Genomic DNA, 16,690 nt, shown 5'->3' with positions numbered 1-16,690 from the left:
TAGGCGCTTAGTATGTAAACAAACTTGTTTTTTGGACAATTTTACAAATCGTAAAAAATACACTGTTTCTTTATCTCAGTTTCGTAACCACACAATTAACAAGCTGGATGCCACATTTCAACTTGCTAGGCCATCTGGAAGTGGGTTAGGTTTTTGATGATAAGTAATGTACGTGAGTCTGTCAGAAAAATGCCGATTTTTCGATGTTTGTATCTTAACAACCGGTTGAGCTATATTCATGAAATTTAAGGTTCTAGCTAGTCTCACGGGTCTTAAATAGTCTTAATAAATGAACCAAATTTCATATGTTTATGTTGAATAGATTCTGAGTTACGTAGGGGTTAAAAGTGGCTCCAAATGGTTCGTGTAATATAACTTATATAACACACGGCCGCTGCGTCGCCAGTTCTTTTTTCTTTTGAACTTGGCTTGAACACTGCCACGTGTCTAGATTCGTATGAATATTTTATTACCTAATTACCATTTGAAAACAATCTGCACGAGTAAACGTTTATTATCCGAGCCGCTCGGCTTGCACCAATTCAACATGTTAATTACTCTTAAGATAACTGTCCGGCGGCAATCCTGTTTGAGGAAAAAATACTTATAAACAGTAATATTGTAAGAATACTTTATTACTCAAAATTTACTTCAAAGATACCGCTTTCTTTGTCAGTAGTGAGATAAGAGAAGAAAGTACTGACGCACCAATTACGCTAAAAGGCTTAAATGCAATAGATGGATTTTAGCCGTTAGTAATAAGAGAGGTAATATTTTCGAATAGCTTCGGCAACCTAAAAGGTAAAACATATTCCAGTTTAGTTTATGATATTGAAGACACGTGTTGATATCATTATGATATTTATGATGTTAGTATTCACAGCAGGTAACCTATACAGGGTGCTTCCTGTAACAGGAGCAATAAATTAAACCGTAGGCTGTACTCCTCAAACTGACCTACATTTGTTCAGCAACTTTTCAAAATAACTCATGTTTTGATTTTTATTACACTTTTAAGTTTATTCTAAGACGCAATGTATTGCAAATTTTGTTATGTTTAAAGCGTGACAAGCAACGTCAAACTGTCACTGATGTCAGCGTACATTGAAGGCAATATTTATTTTGTATGAAAAAGTCTAAAGGATTCATTTTTTTTAAAGTTGCTGAACAAATAAATGTTGGTCAGTTTGAGGAGTACAGCCTTTGGTTTAATTTATTGCTCCTGTTACAGGAAGCACCCTGTATAATGTTATGTTAGGTATTTAATATCACTTGAAGTCACATCATTGTTGAGGGCTAATATGACATCGCGTAAAAATAGGCACAATGGGTGTCGATTTGCAGGAAATGCCCAGCAAAATTAAGTAAGATAAAGCTGAAATAGATTGCGTCCGTCTAAATACATATTTCAGCTCTTAATACCAGACAAGGACACAAAAAAGTATTACTATTAATTTGCTTGATGATGTTATTTTATATAGTTTGTAGATTTACAACTTTTTAAAGTTTTTTATACACTTCTCTAATCAAAGATTAGTTTAATTATAATTAGAACCGCTTCGTTGTGACACGTTATCTGACACGAGAACCTGTATTGATAGTTTTGCAAAATAACATATTTTTATTATAGAATGGAATAGAATAGAATTTGTTTATTGTTTACTGTGTCAAACAAGATGTTAAAATGATGCATAGTCACAACGGCTACCCTTTCCGGGTATACAATATTTTACATACTTAATTACAATATTATATACATCAGATCACTTAAATTTATAATATATAAGTACTCTAAAATTATACTGTTTTAAATAAAAAGTAGTCTTTCAAATCATAAAAAACATGACCTATTAACCACTGCTTTAGCTGTTGTTTAAATGACTGTCCGCTTAACATCTTAAGACTATTGGGCAAATGGTTGAAAACTTTGATGGCCGAGATAAATCTACTATTGCAGTAAGTTGCGTTATTAACCCTATTATGTAATTCATTCTCTGTATTTTTTTTTCTACATATTATACGCATTATAAATATTAAATAGATAGAGGATCGGAAGTGACACAGACAAAATGAATTCTTTTTTGAGATATAAATGAAATACTTTATCTTTTTTTTTTCATACAACCTCGTGAGAATCCATACATCCTGCGGCCGTTGAACCTAATTACCGCACAACTCTGCGAATACGAGAAACGTGCGAATCTCACGGATGCTAACCCTTGCGAAAAAATCAAATACCGCGATAGTTACACAGCTTTTTGGAAACTATCGAATTTGGTGTATCCTGCCTCATTTATTGTTAAGTTAGTAGGGTGACAATGATGGAGAATTATTGAAGAGTATCGACAGAAGATTTCTTGTTTACTAAATGTTTCTAAACATACATGTTAATTTGAATCATCGATTAGGGGATGAAAAAGCTGAGGCGGTTTAAAATAGCGTATTACACTTTTAGGATACCTATTCATCAATAGGTGGTGCATCCACCAAAATGTGTATCTATATCTGCATAACTGTTCTCATATAACTACGATGACTATGAAGAGCGAAATATCGTTAGGTATCTATCTTTTTGTATTTGTATTTATTTAATCATATTTTATTATTTATTAAATATGTTCTAAACTTTTTAAGTTAATGGAAAAATGGAAGAATTAAATAATTTGATCAAGATTCGAACTCGCGACATTTTGGAACTCAGGTCTATTTCCACATTAAATTTTTCCTTTAATTTAAAGTTATGTAATATCGCACGCTGAATTGATGTATCTGCTTGGTACAAAATACAATTAAACATTTGTATTTCCAAAATGGAGGGTGAGCCTACATCGTATTAGAAAAAAAGCCTTCGCTAGCATCTGCCGCAGTTCCCACGGCGAAAGGAAAGGATTGCCCTACCTGCGCGGGCGCCCCTGCGAGGATGTAATCAGGTCAGGTGCGTAGCCAACGTGCAGTCGTTTACAAGCGAATGAAACGCAACTGTCACTGTCGCACTACTATGAAAGAGTGATAGATAAAGATAGCTACGATACGCTACGGAGCGTTAACGATTGTCATGTTGGCTACGAGCCCAGGACTACGGGATGCTACATCGGACCGTTCGTTTACTTGTTACCCGCATGGTATTATACAATGGTTAATTATAGGACCAATGGAAACCATTGTGAATTCACATAGATTTAGCAATGTCCCAAAGAGAATTTTAGAAAATTGCACTTCACTTTTTAAAGATCCCTTGAAATGTTATCGGTTTTTTTTCTGCCTTTCTAAGTGGAAATTTCTGTGAAAAATTTCCCAGAAAGATTCTAGAAATTTTAGAAATTTTGAGAATGTTGTGCAATTTGCACATTGCTACGAGGAAGTATTACCTATATCAATAAAAAATACATAAAACACTTTACTGATGGAAACATATCAAAAATTATTTCTTCGATTTATTTTACACATTTTTTGTAGGTATAAAAGTGCTGCTTATTATTGGCACTTTTTCAGCCTCTTATAAAAAGACATCAACGCGTTTACTGTCTAAAGCTTTCAGACCTTTTGACGACGCTCGTAAAAGTTTTCAAATTTATTTTATTTCAACTGATAAATATGCTTTTCAAGGTTTATTATGTATATACATAATTATTATAAAAGTCTATTATAAAATGCAATTACGTATGTTGCAGACTACTAGCTGTTGCCCGAGACTTCGTGATTAATTCCGTGATAAAAATTATCCTATGTCTTTCCTCGGGACTCAAACTATCCCCATATCAAATTTCATCTGAATCTACTTATTCATAGATTTAATCGTGACAGACGGATAGACAGACGTGGTTACTTTCGCAATTATAATGTTAGTAGGGATTATATTCTCATCGAAGCAAAATAAAATGTGCGAATTTTCTGATCTTTTTTCATAAATAATATATACTTGAATGTGTGTATTATCAACAAATAGGTACAATGTGTGTATTGCCAAAATGTGCCAATATCGAAACAAGCTACTACATAATAAGCCTTAAGTAAATAGCACCTCGAAAATAAACGCGTGCTCGCTACCATGTCATTCAGCGTCGCCTCCCACTTTCAAATTGCATGTATTAAATTATATGGGCCGTTTATTTTAATTTCGAGTACATTTGCACACCTTTTACCGTACCTGTATACATATGTGTAGGTATACGTAAATTAATACTTGCATTTAATTAAGCCCTATCGTAGTAGCGGTAAATTAGGATTTATTTTCTAGCATCTGGTAATAAAAATTACAGTGATAGTTTCAATATAAGTTTAAGGCCTGAGTGGACGCTCGAGTTGGGCATGCAGCGGGGCGGGGCGTGCGGCGTGCATGTTAAACAAATGCAAACGTATAAGAGCGGCCTTAGTGCACGCTGCTCACATCACGCGTGAGCCCGACGCCACGCTGCACGCCCCGCCGAGCGCTCCGCTTCGAGCGTCCACTCAGGCCTTACACTAAGTGTGAAAAGTTTTTAATAACACGCCTATGACACCCTTAAATCGCACTTTGAAAATCCACCCGTCAACGTTTACAATATAGATTGAAGCTGTCATAACCGCTAAAACGGTGGCTTATATCAGCGCAGGGCGCAATATCACATGTCGTGCAAAAAAGTGAGGTTCCTGATGTTATTACGGAGCCTGGCCAAATTGCAATGTGTACGCCATTGAACGATGCAACATGCCACTAACTATGGTGGTTTGCTTCACTTGTAACTTCTGGAAATAACCTTACCTCACTATGTACCTACAATAATATCAAAACTTAAAATAAAATCTGTGTGCTTTAAAACCGCTGCCGATAATCAATTCAATTTATTTAATACACGTACTTCTTAATAAAATTAAGCACTCGACTTATCTTTCACTAGCGAATTTTTAGCGGAGCGGTAGCTATTATACCTAACCTCGCTGAAGTTTTAGGAATGAACATGTCACAGTATTTACAATTTAAATATGTAGTGTCATTCTATGGAACTTGGTAACTATGTAAACAAACCGCCATATTGAAATTGTCTCTGAATGATGAATTTTTTACTTTTGTTTACATATTATGTAATTAGTAAGTTCCATATAATGACACTTTATGTACCTATATTATGAGCTAGATATATCATACACTGTTTGACTTTTTGGGTTAATTGACTACAATTGTATATATAAAGCTTTTAAAATGTTTTGAAATGTCAAATTGTAAAGAAATTGCCTTGTAACATTAGTCCCAAGCGGAGCACCTACAACCCTTTTGTGTGTTTGTGCAAGCCGCCGTCCACATGCCCGCGACCGCAGCGCAGATTGCACAGATTGGACACAATTGCTCTCTCTCAGCCATTGTGGTCGCCAGAGCCATGAGCCTACTGGGTTAGCCAAAGGTGTTCCTGATACATTGCTTCTATTGAAAAACTTCATGCGTTTGCATTACCTACTGGAATAATGACGATTCTTGTTTACAGATCAGTTTAATATGCGAAGGATTATGACATTGCAAAAGTGAGTCTAACAAAAATAAGGTAATTAGCTTATATGTGCACTGACCGTTTTAGTAGGTATGATAGATACGTATGTACCTATATCATCTTTGACCTTACGTAGTCGGCAATAGAGGTGACAGAAAAGTTGCTACTTGCGTTATTCTATAAACTCGCACTAAACGATAATCAATGTGTAAACAAGCCCTTACCTATACGTTTAAAGCCAAGCATAGTTCAAAAGTCAGCTTACGTTTCAAACTATTGCTGTCGCTGTAACTACGTTTAATTTTAATGAGATAATCACATATGTACTTATTAGTTTTTATAATAAATATATAAATAATAATTCAGCCTATATACGTCCCACTGCTGGGCACAGGCCTCCTCTCATGCGCGAGAGGGTTTGGGCCATAGTCCCCACGCTAGCCCAATGCGGATTGGGGACTTCACATACACCTTTGAATTTCTTCGCAGATGTATGCAGGTTTCCTCACGATGTTTTCCTTCACCGAAAAGCTAGTGGTAAATATCAAATGATATTTCGTACATAAGTTCCGAAAAACTCATTGGTACGAGCCAGGATTTGAACCCGCGACTTCCGGATTGAAAGTCGGACGTCATATCCACTCGGCCACCACCGCTTCCGCTTCTATTAGTTTTTATTCCAACAAATATACTACTAAACATTCATTCTAACAAACTTGAGATACTACTAGCCATTCATTCTAAACTTAAACATGTTACAATATTATGTTCTCTTTTTCCTTACCTACATTAATTCATCATATAAGTACATAGTTATTTCTTAATAATGGTATTAAAGCATAAAAAATATGTAATAATACAATAAGTAAATGGATTAGATACAGTCAAATGTTCGAATTACAAGCAAGCAATGTAATTCGAACATTTTGACCCAAGTCTTCTCAAGGTGCACGCACAAGCATGATTTTGAATAATAACGTTTAAAAGAATCTGCAACTGACGTGGACACATTGCGCATATCACATAAGTATAACAAATATAACAATACACACTCACAACAAAAAAAGTAAAAATGTGTAACGCATCCATCATTATGTTCATTATTTATGAAGAGTTGATATTAAACGCAAGATGTTATTTTCTATACCATTTGCGTAAAGGGACGTTTGCTTTATTTAGTATAATTATGTGTAGAATAATGATAACAGCTGTGGATCTATTATGGATTGGCTTAGATTGGAATCCGACTATTTAGGGGGTGCTCAACCACTTGTTTTAATGTTAGTATGTCTCACAACAGTTTAAATTCGATGAACGTTGAAATACCTATATAAAAAGTGGTTGATCACCTTCTTGTAGAGATAAAGGCACACTTGGTGTATTTTATCAGCATAATAAGGGGGTTCCCCGTCGGAATAAAAAAAAAAGGTTTTTTTGAACCCCTAATACCTATCTTATCAAACCTAGTATCAAACCTTAAAATAATAATAAGCTCACGTAATAAAGACTACAGAAAATTATGTTTATGTAGATTCCATAATCGGTAATTCGATGATTATATTACAGAAGTACAGCACTTACGTCAAGTTGAAAGACCGATAAATTGTGTGCACAACCTTAATTACCAGACAAACACTTGGCGTCGGACCAAGGATTGCGAAACGTTTGTGTTCGGTGGTCTTTAACTTATTTATTTAGTACATGGTTATTCTTAAAATTATCTAAGTACCTTAAAAACCGTACCTAAAAGCCGTCAACCGGGACATATTTCATACTAAAAGGGGGGGTTGCGGCAGGAGGAGGGGTTGGGACGCTAGTGTGCGTAAAGCACCATACTTAAAGGTATCATACTACATTCATAAAAGGCTGGCTATAATTTGTTTGTCTTCCCCATAATTTAGAACACATACAGGGTGTCCGGTGGCAGATATCTAATTTCAAAGTCAATTTACAATAAAAAACTAAACAAATATGTACATTTTGATGTTTGATGGCGTTAGAAAATTCAATGTTGCGGATTTTCTTTTCAATATGTCTCAGTGGTCAGTGTCTCAGCGTGTTTACGCAATAGGGATGTTAACATGAATCGCGAATATATGTATAATATGTTATGTTTTTGTTTTTACCATAGCAGGGAATATTAGAACGCGGAAAATCATATATATACAGGAAAATCATGCAAGTGTAAATATGCGTAATAAATTAATTAAAAATAATCAAAATTATTTAAAATAAAGCCCAGTATCGCGTGACTGCAAACGCCAATCGGAGCGCGTGACGTCATAACATCTGAATCACCATAGACAAGTCGTCAAACATGACCGTAATCCATACGACACCAGACACCACCAAAGAGTTTGGATGTTCAAAAACTGTATGTATTTTTTATTTCGACATTAGACATTTAATACGTACAAAAAATATTAATACGTGATAAAAAGTATATATTTGTTTATTATTAAATAAATAAAATGTTATATAATACGATGTTTCACTAAAAATATTTTTAATTATTTGGCTGAATGGAACTATCATTGCCACGTTGGCTGTGGGAAACAGAAAAAAAATTTAAAAAGTATAACCGGCGACCGCTATTTGTGCTCAAAATTTAGTTGTATCAAAATAATTCATCTTAAATTGTAATTGTTGTGTTTTTGTGTAAAATCAGTTATTGTGATTAATTATTGAAATGTATTTATCATCGCTGAACGTTATATGTAATAATATAGTGCGCAATTAACAATATCATTCAAGTCAATATTCGTAACTGCAACGTAAGTGTCATGTAACAAATATTTGTTTTATACTCTAGGCCTCTAGGTTATATACTTATCTTTTAGAAAGAGAGATAAATTAAATACTACAACTTTTGATCTACGCTAGGACTGACATTTTAGCAGCAGTTTGTTTTATTTTCGACTTCGTGACGTCATCAAGATAACGTGACAGCATGGTCTAATAAGTATATTATTATACCATGCGTGACAGCTTGGAGCGTTTAGGCTCGAACTTTAAACACTAAACTAATTAAACTCTATTTTGTGTTCAAAATGAATGAATAAAATTTTTTAAAATTACGTGTCCATCTATAAAATAAATACAGTTCTAAAAAATTGTCAACATCCCTATTGAAGCATTTTTTAAAGCCAACGATTGTCTAGTTTTTGCAACGAATTTTTTTTTCACATTACAATATTCGTCGTGTGTCGTGCGTCGTACAATGTCGATTCGGTTATGGGTGCAAAGGTTTTGCAAAACGTCTTTGATCCAGAATATCCCAAGACCAAGCCCCAGCCGGTACACTCGGATGCCGGAAAACATATTGAGTGTGCAGCGGAGTTTGGAAAAAAATCCAAGAACCCTATTTTTTGAGAATTCCAGAGGCTAAGCAGGTTACTGTCAACAGTGAAGACTCTAGACAAATGATAGTGGATTACTTTTTGCCAAATTTGCTAGCACATCCCTCATACTTGTCACACACCTGGTTTCAGCAAGATGGTGCTACGCTCCATACTGCCGGAGTGTCCAGGAATGTGCTTCGCGAAAAATTCCCTAGAAAATTGATATGCCGTTTTGGTGATATCACGTGGCCACCGCGATCACCCGATTTTACCACTATGGATTTTTTCTATGGAGGTACCTCAAAAGCAGAGTTTATAATAACAACCCACGGTCTATAGCTGATTTAAAAGAAAATATTACCAATGAAATCCGCAACATTTCGCCGACTATGCTGCAGCGTGTTGTGCTAAACGAGAGGCTCCGCTTCGAAGAACGCGTACGTGTTCACGGAGGTCAATTAGAGGATATAATTTTTAAGTAACTAAATCCGCATTTGTGCTCTTTTCTAACAGATGTTAATAAATTTTCTACCTTAAGCCGTTGTTTTTTTATTTTATATTAAAAACATAAATCTGCCACCGGACACCCTGTATATTGTCACTGTGCCAAGTCCGAAATGGTACTGAAATTAAATTCCTTGACCATACAAATTGGGCCCTGACAAACAACGCACAGCCTAGACCGTTGAAGTTGGGACCTTGAGATTTGACACACATACTCGTATTCTTTAGATGCAATACAGAGCTCCATTAAAAAATATTTTTTTGATATTGAATAACTAAAGAGGGTGAGAAGAAGTTTTTTGATTTCTAACTATGTACTACTTACGCGGACAAAGGCGCAGACGGACTGCTAGGTAAATTATAAAAATGAACGTAACGACCTTTTATATTCTCCCGTGACAATCTTATTTGTTAAAAGTTTTATTAAGAAGGTATACCTAGGTACCTATGATAAATATAGTGTTATGCTGTCCCTTCATGAAATGGCCAATTCTACTATCTGGCTAAGACGCAAAGTAGGAAAGTAATTGATAAATTTACACATTTTCACCAAACATACAAAATAACTTTCTCGATAGAAATTTATATTAAGAAAGCCGCTTTTAAAACTTATAATAGATTGGTGAGCTTCAAACGTTTTTGTTTGAAGAAACGTCACTTTTGACACTGACATATCCGATCCATGTCGTATCTTTAGCAAACTTTGACGTATCTTAAAGTTCTAATCAGGCTAATAGACACACAGTAACAAATAGGTATGTTAAACTTATATATAAAACCCAACTTTTTGCATCGGGGTTTTTCAAGAACAAGTAACAACTAAGTATCTACAGCATTCGTGTAATTTATTTCTACTTTAAATGTGTTACATTTACGAACGAATCAAATCAAAAGTAAGAAATAATAGCGTTTGTCCTCAGTTTTTTGCGAATATAATTCTTAACTCAAGTAGGTATTTAAGATTAAAAATAGTACCTACATTGGCTTGTTTTTAACAAATTAATCTTTTCCTCCGCAATGATCATTCAACTCAATTGGGTTTTGAGTCTAATGATGTTTTTTGCTGGTAAACGTTTTCCGTGAGGATTATATGTAGTTCTATCCTTTGCAGGTGGCGAGTAATCCTAATAGGAACGTTTGTCACTGTGTGGATCTATTCTATTATATACGTATTTATTTTACCCCATTACTTATAAAACTTTACAAGCCACAATTAGTTAATTTGTGTTTTATCCTATAAGTCAAACTGATACATTAAGACACACGATTGATAGCTGATTGCGGCTTGTAACTTGTAGCATGCCATTAAAATACATATTTCATTTATATTTCCTAATCTCGTCTAATGATTCGTTTTGCCTATTTTTTCTATTGGTTTGTCAATTGCTTTTCCGGAACAGTTAAAGAAGTTTCGAAGCTTGTCTGTATTAATGTATTCAACACCATTATTGCCACTCTACTCGTATATGTCATAAAATCATATTGTTTTTGGGTTCAATCAATATAAGCACCTTCCTAACACTCTAGATTTTCTTGATGTATACAGTACCCCTAGTGTACATTTCATTCGATAGCGTGACGTGACGTGATTTTGTATGGGATTTTGAGTTTCTAAAACGTCCCGCTTGTCGCGCTGTTCAAAATCCCATGCAAAAATAGACATAACTTCACATAACAAACGCGACCGCTCGTCACGCTATCGAATGAAATTTACAAAAGGGGTTTTGGTTTGTTCACGATGATTTTCCTTAATTGAACAGCAACTGTTATACTTGTTATTTGTTATATGATCGTATAATATATTTGTAATATATTTGTTAAAAGAAATACTTATTTACCATTGATCTCGGTTATAAGTTCTTAAATAAACATGAATAAGATTTAAAATGCGTCTATAAATATAAAATGCGTATTCACAATAGTTTAGCGAGCTTCGCGCGGGGTGATTGACCTCTCTTGTCCTCTACGGGACGCTTCTCGCTGAAGTAGAGGCTCTTTGTAAGTTCTAGGAATCGGGCTCGAAGTTTCAGGGGTCATATTTACTTTGACTGTACATTGAGTCATGTGTGCCTATTATGCTAGGTACCCTAATTCAATGAGCCAGCTGTTACGCCGTAAACTGTGAAATAAATACCCAATAACATAAAATAAAACAGAAATTATCATGACATACATAAACTTTAAGATAGGTATGCCAATTAATAGATCTAGAAACGATATGGATTAGATGTGTTAATGTCAAAAGTGACTTTTTGTTTCAAGAAACGTCTCATTTGACACTGACAGTCATATCTAATCCAAATCGTTTCTAGATCTATTAATCGACGTATCTTAAAGTTTGAATCGGGCAGATACTCATACAAAAAAAAAAAGAATCTTGGAATTTATCAGTGAACGCATATCCTGGAATTTATACATTTTTGCCCAGATATAGGAGGATCAAGTTTGTTGCATTTTAGCTCCACCAGGAATACGTCTAGTAACTAGTTACCACTAACCTGAGTACCAGTAGGTACCTGTATAACCTGTATAATGTGTAGGTAACTACATTATTACTACTAACTAGTACCTACATTATGTATAATAAGAAAGTCTTTGCTGGTTTTATGAACGGTCGAGAGGTTTCGTATAAAAACAATGTGTTCGATCGTAACTGGTTACGAAGCTCCGGTTGCGTCCGCGGCTGAAGGGAATAACAATATTAACTGAATGAATATTTTCAAGATGTACTTTTTAACTGCAGTGATAAAGTTTGCTTTAGTGAGTTCCTAGTTTTTTTCGAGCGAATAATGTAGGCAGTGTCTATAATATAAATCGATTCTTTTTTTATTTAAACTTGCCAAAAGTTATACTTTGGTATTACAGTGCACATTCATAAAGTTAAAGGCAGATAGGCACCTAATCGCAATTATAGTTATTTACGATACAAGTGGGGAAAAGAGGAAATTCGAAACAAGTGGCGATAAATTAAAACACGACCGAAGGGTGTGTTTTAAATCGACACGAGTTGCGAATTACCTATTCGCACGTGTATCGTACAACGTTTTACAGTACGTATGGCACTTTAAACTTTTAACATACTTACGCACGGAAAGTGCTATTTCCCGGACTAGTTCGGGAAAGTAGCACCATATGACTGTGAATTATAGAAACGTTTATTTTGTTGGGAACATAGTCTAATTTTTTTTGTAGTTTGTCTAAACTTACTTGTGTGTACCTACATACTTAATATTAATACAAGTTTAAGTATGTAAAACTAATTTCGACAGTTGCTCTGTTTATTTACCTACCAATATTGAAGCCTTGAAAGGCCACATATATAAGTTTTAAAATGTTATATTTCATTAAGTATATAACCAAACTAACCATAACTACACGAGTCATAAATGCTAATAATAGACAATTAAACCTAACTAGGTAATTTATATAAACAATAACATTTGTGCCTTATAACGCAGAGCAAAACCATTCAATTATATACCTTATTCTTCGGTAATAAAATCCACGTTCTAACTGGTTTTCTAGTGTAACATACGGTTGCTATGCGAATTCTTCCTACTACCCAAACCAAGCTGGAGCTTGGTCTCTGGGCCCCTCGGGCCTTGCTGACCTACTGCCGGAGTAATGACCTCAACATTCACTCTGTCACTTCATTAAAGAGTTTGCTCAAAGAGTAAAGTAAGTAGTTTGCTACACCCAGACTATAGCTAAACAATTCTCTTAAGCTTTGGGATTTTTCCATGTTGCACAACCATGTTGTCATCTTGAAAATAACACTTAATAGAAATTCAGATTGTTCGAGATTTAGTCAAATGAGGTGAATTTTCTTAATATTTGAATAGGTAATGTGTCGTAGCTCTGTTAAACTTTGCAATCGATTGTGAATTCATGTTTCAGCCCAAAAAAGAATAGGTAGTTACGTAATCATACTCGTATCTTTAATAGGTTGAAATACCTATAGGCAGCATCCGGAGGCACAATGATTTCTGACTGACATATTCCTATTCCATACATTATGACATACAGGGGCGAGTTTGATTAACGGAAGTGACAGTAGGTGACATAGCTACCGCAAGATTTCTATGTATAGCCGATCAAACTTGTTTGTCAGTAAAAAAGCGCGAAATTCAAATTTTGTAGGAGCGATAACCCTTCGCGCCTAGATTTTTTAAATTTGCCTCCCTTTTATAGGTACCTACCTACTGACGGAAATTGCTTGACAGAGTATAGCTACCATATTGGTACCTACTTAAGTGGCGATGCACTTTAACATATCATATTGCTATTTGACATGAACATGACTGTCGCCTTCTTACTTTGAAAGCTTGCTTACAACATCGCTACTATTACACAAAGTTAGGGACAGAAAGGCAACATCTAGGTCGGAAAAGTGTGAAATTCTTCATAGCATATTTACTTGCCTAGCTAGTCTACAGGTAGGTAGGGTAGTGTTCTATGTGTGCGTGGGCGTTGAGCAGTATTATTTATTCACGGCAATGACCAAGGACTGACGCGCGCGCGCTGGGCCTCTGCCGATGACCCACATTGAAGAGGAGTGTTGACCTGAACTCGCTTTAATGAAACAACCATGAGTTTGCAACGTGATTCAAGTATTGTCAAATGACCATCTTTGAGTTTTCCTTTTCCTTTTTATTGGAGAAAACCCATACGTGATCCATGTGAAACTTTTTGGTACCTATTTATAAACAATTCGGAACAGTAATATAATTGGTTGAACTCTTATATCGATTGAATGATGTCATCGTCGGCGTAAATATGTACCTATTGGTCCTGAGAATTTCATACAAAGAGTGGGAAGAATTGTAACAATTTAACGGTATATCACAGAATAAATAATTGTACAGTCAGCTGCAGAGAGAGGTGCCCGGGCCCTACATACAAATTTGTTTGCAGGGGGGGTTTTACCTCTCTCTGGAGCCGACTGTAAATATTATAACGATTTTTTTAATGTCATTTTAATAAACATTTATGACTTTTCCTTGAAGTTTTAAGATAAAAATTGATGAACTACTACAACGTGTCTCAAGTAGAAACAGTAATATAAATTTTAAGATGAGAAAGCGTTTTCATCCGTCGTCTGTACAAGTTGAGCAGTTCAAACAATTTCATAGTGGGCCGTCACGTCTAGTTGACTGCTTCGACAAATTTAGCACGTTTTTGTGTCGTTCGTCGTGACGCTGAGGTTGAAGACCCTTGCAGTTCGTTTTGCTTTTTCATTAGAGCGTTACATTTCTGTGCCTGTGACCAAACACTGACATTGGTCGCATAACATTTGCAGGGAACGTGTACAGTCGAGTTCACAAACATCTTTGTCAACGACACGCCGCTAAGACACTGACAATAAGGTCGGGTATATATATGTATTTTGGAACGTTGGCTTGTAAATTTATATGTTCGTAAACTCAACCGTACCCACCTACCTGTGATAACTTTGTGTGTATTCGTTCTGGTTACATGCAGATTCCGACTAAAATCACTTCTTCTGTCTAAAAGATGACTCACGCTAGACCGGACCGGGCCCGGACCGAGGCGTCCTCGATTTCGGCATACCTCCGTATCCTCCACGTGCCGTTATCTTTCTTGATAGGTCCCAGGATCTTACAAAAGATTTTCCTTTCCGCTACCTGGAGCTGACTTTCCTCTTTTTGTGTTAGTGTCCAGGCTTCACAAGGAAATTGACAGATATGTACAATATACATTGACAGATGCAGCGGCAGCAACAGCGATGTGGCTGCAGTTGACACCTAAACGTCACCTTGATGGTCGTAGTTGTCAACGTGACAGTGTGACAATGACAGTGTCTGCCTCTTTCAATCGCGTGGTGTTAAAAAGTGACGCACATTTTATAACGCGAATAAAGCCATATCACGCATGCAGCTTGACATTTCGCGCTTGACGATGTAGCTACACTAGTTCCTGCCACGGGACGAACAGGATGGGAACCGGTCGCAGCCTACCCGCGGTAAAAAACTTTGATGAGATACTTGTTGTAACTTTGTAACGCAGCACGAGTATGACACTATAGTTAGTAAAACACCATAACATTACAACAAGAAAATGCAGGTATCTGTATAAGACACGCAATAATAAAAGGAGAAAAAATACATTACATACATTATTTATTCAATTTCAAAATCTTTAAACGCGAATCTTTAGGTACATTTTATCCTGAACGAAGCGAGAATCCTGAGCGTAGTGAGGTATTTCAGTATTAGTTAACTTGTATTAATTAGTTAATATTTAAATCCCTCACTATGCTCAGGATTCTACTACCATTGATGAGACACATACTGCTTGCCACATCACATTTGTGGAAATTATTATTATGTTACAAGATATGATTTAAGCTTACAAAATAGTATGCACGTAATCGGTTATGTTATATAGAAATTGTAATCGATTATGTGCATATTCATACTATTTTTATATTTCACTGTGTTAATATTTTATACTGACATTAAAATGTCCTAGAACAGAAAAGTGCCACTTTGAAGTGCCCATTTTCGAATAGGAGATGAGAATAAAGTTTTAGCACAATCGGATTAGGACTAACCTATACATCTCTAAAACAGGGATGTAACGGATGTGGTTTTATCGGAACCGAAAGCGGAACCAGATGTTTTAAATTTAGTTTATCGGAACCAGAAACGGAATCGGAACCGAAAACGGAACCCGAACCAGAACCGGAGCCTGAGTCAGTACTATAAGTAGGTATACATTACACAAGACAACACTTACGAATAGGTACTTTAAATTCAAAAACACGGATAAACCAGAACATCTAATTACTTCAGCGCGTGGCAAGCGGGGCTATGAGCGAATGACTGGTATAAACCTGTTTGTTTTTGATCTACATCGCTCATGTCCCGCTGCCGCGCTAATCATTGACATCCGATATAACATCCGTTTCAAAAGTAACGGAACCGGAACAGAAACGGATGTGTAGTACCAAACGGAAGTTCCGACTTAACGGAAACGGAAACGGAGCTCCGTAACATCCCTGCTCTAGAACAGTCCTGAAATTTGATATGTATGTTAATTAAAGGTCTCTTTTTCATGTCCACATTTGGGGACCTAATAATACACGATGAAAACATCATTGGTGCAGTAAGTACATAATGATAACATTGCGTTCGTTGCACAAGAGGTAATGCGCCGTGCATGCAGCCGGCAACCACTCGCTTGCGCGTTGCCAAAGACTAAATATTAGATAGATTGGAAAAAGGAAAATGTAGGAATACATTGAAAATATCATATACAATGTGTGACATCAATTATTCAAAACCTGATGAAAACGGCTTTGTGATGTGATGATTTTGAATAAGATGGATTTGATTTGTAACGTTTTACAGTTAGTTTTTT

This window comes from Cydia amplana, chromosome 3 (assembly GCF_948474715.1).
Source record: "Cydia amplana chromosome 3, ilCydAmpl1.1, whole genome shotgun sequence".
Classification (NCBI taxonomy): domain Eukaryota; kingdom Metazoa; phylum Arthropoda; class Insecta; order Lepidoptera; family Tortricidae; genus Cydia; species Cydia amplana.
Note: the sequence above shows the minus strand (reverse complement) of the source record.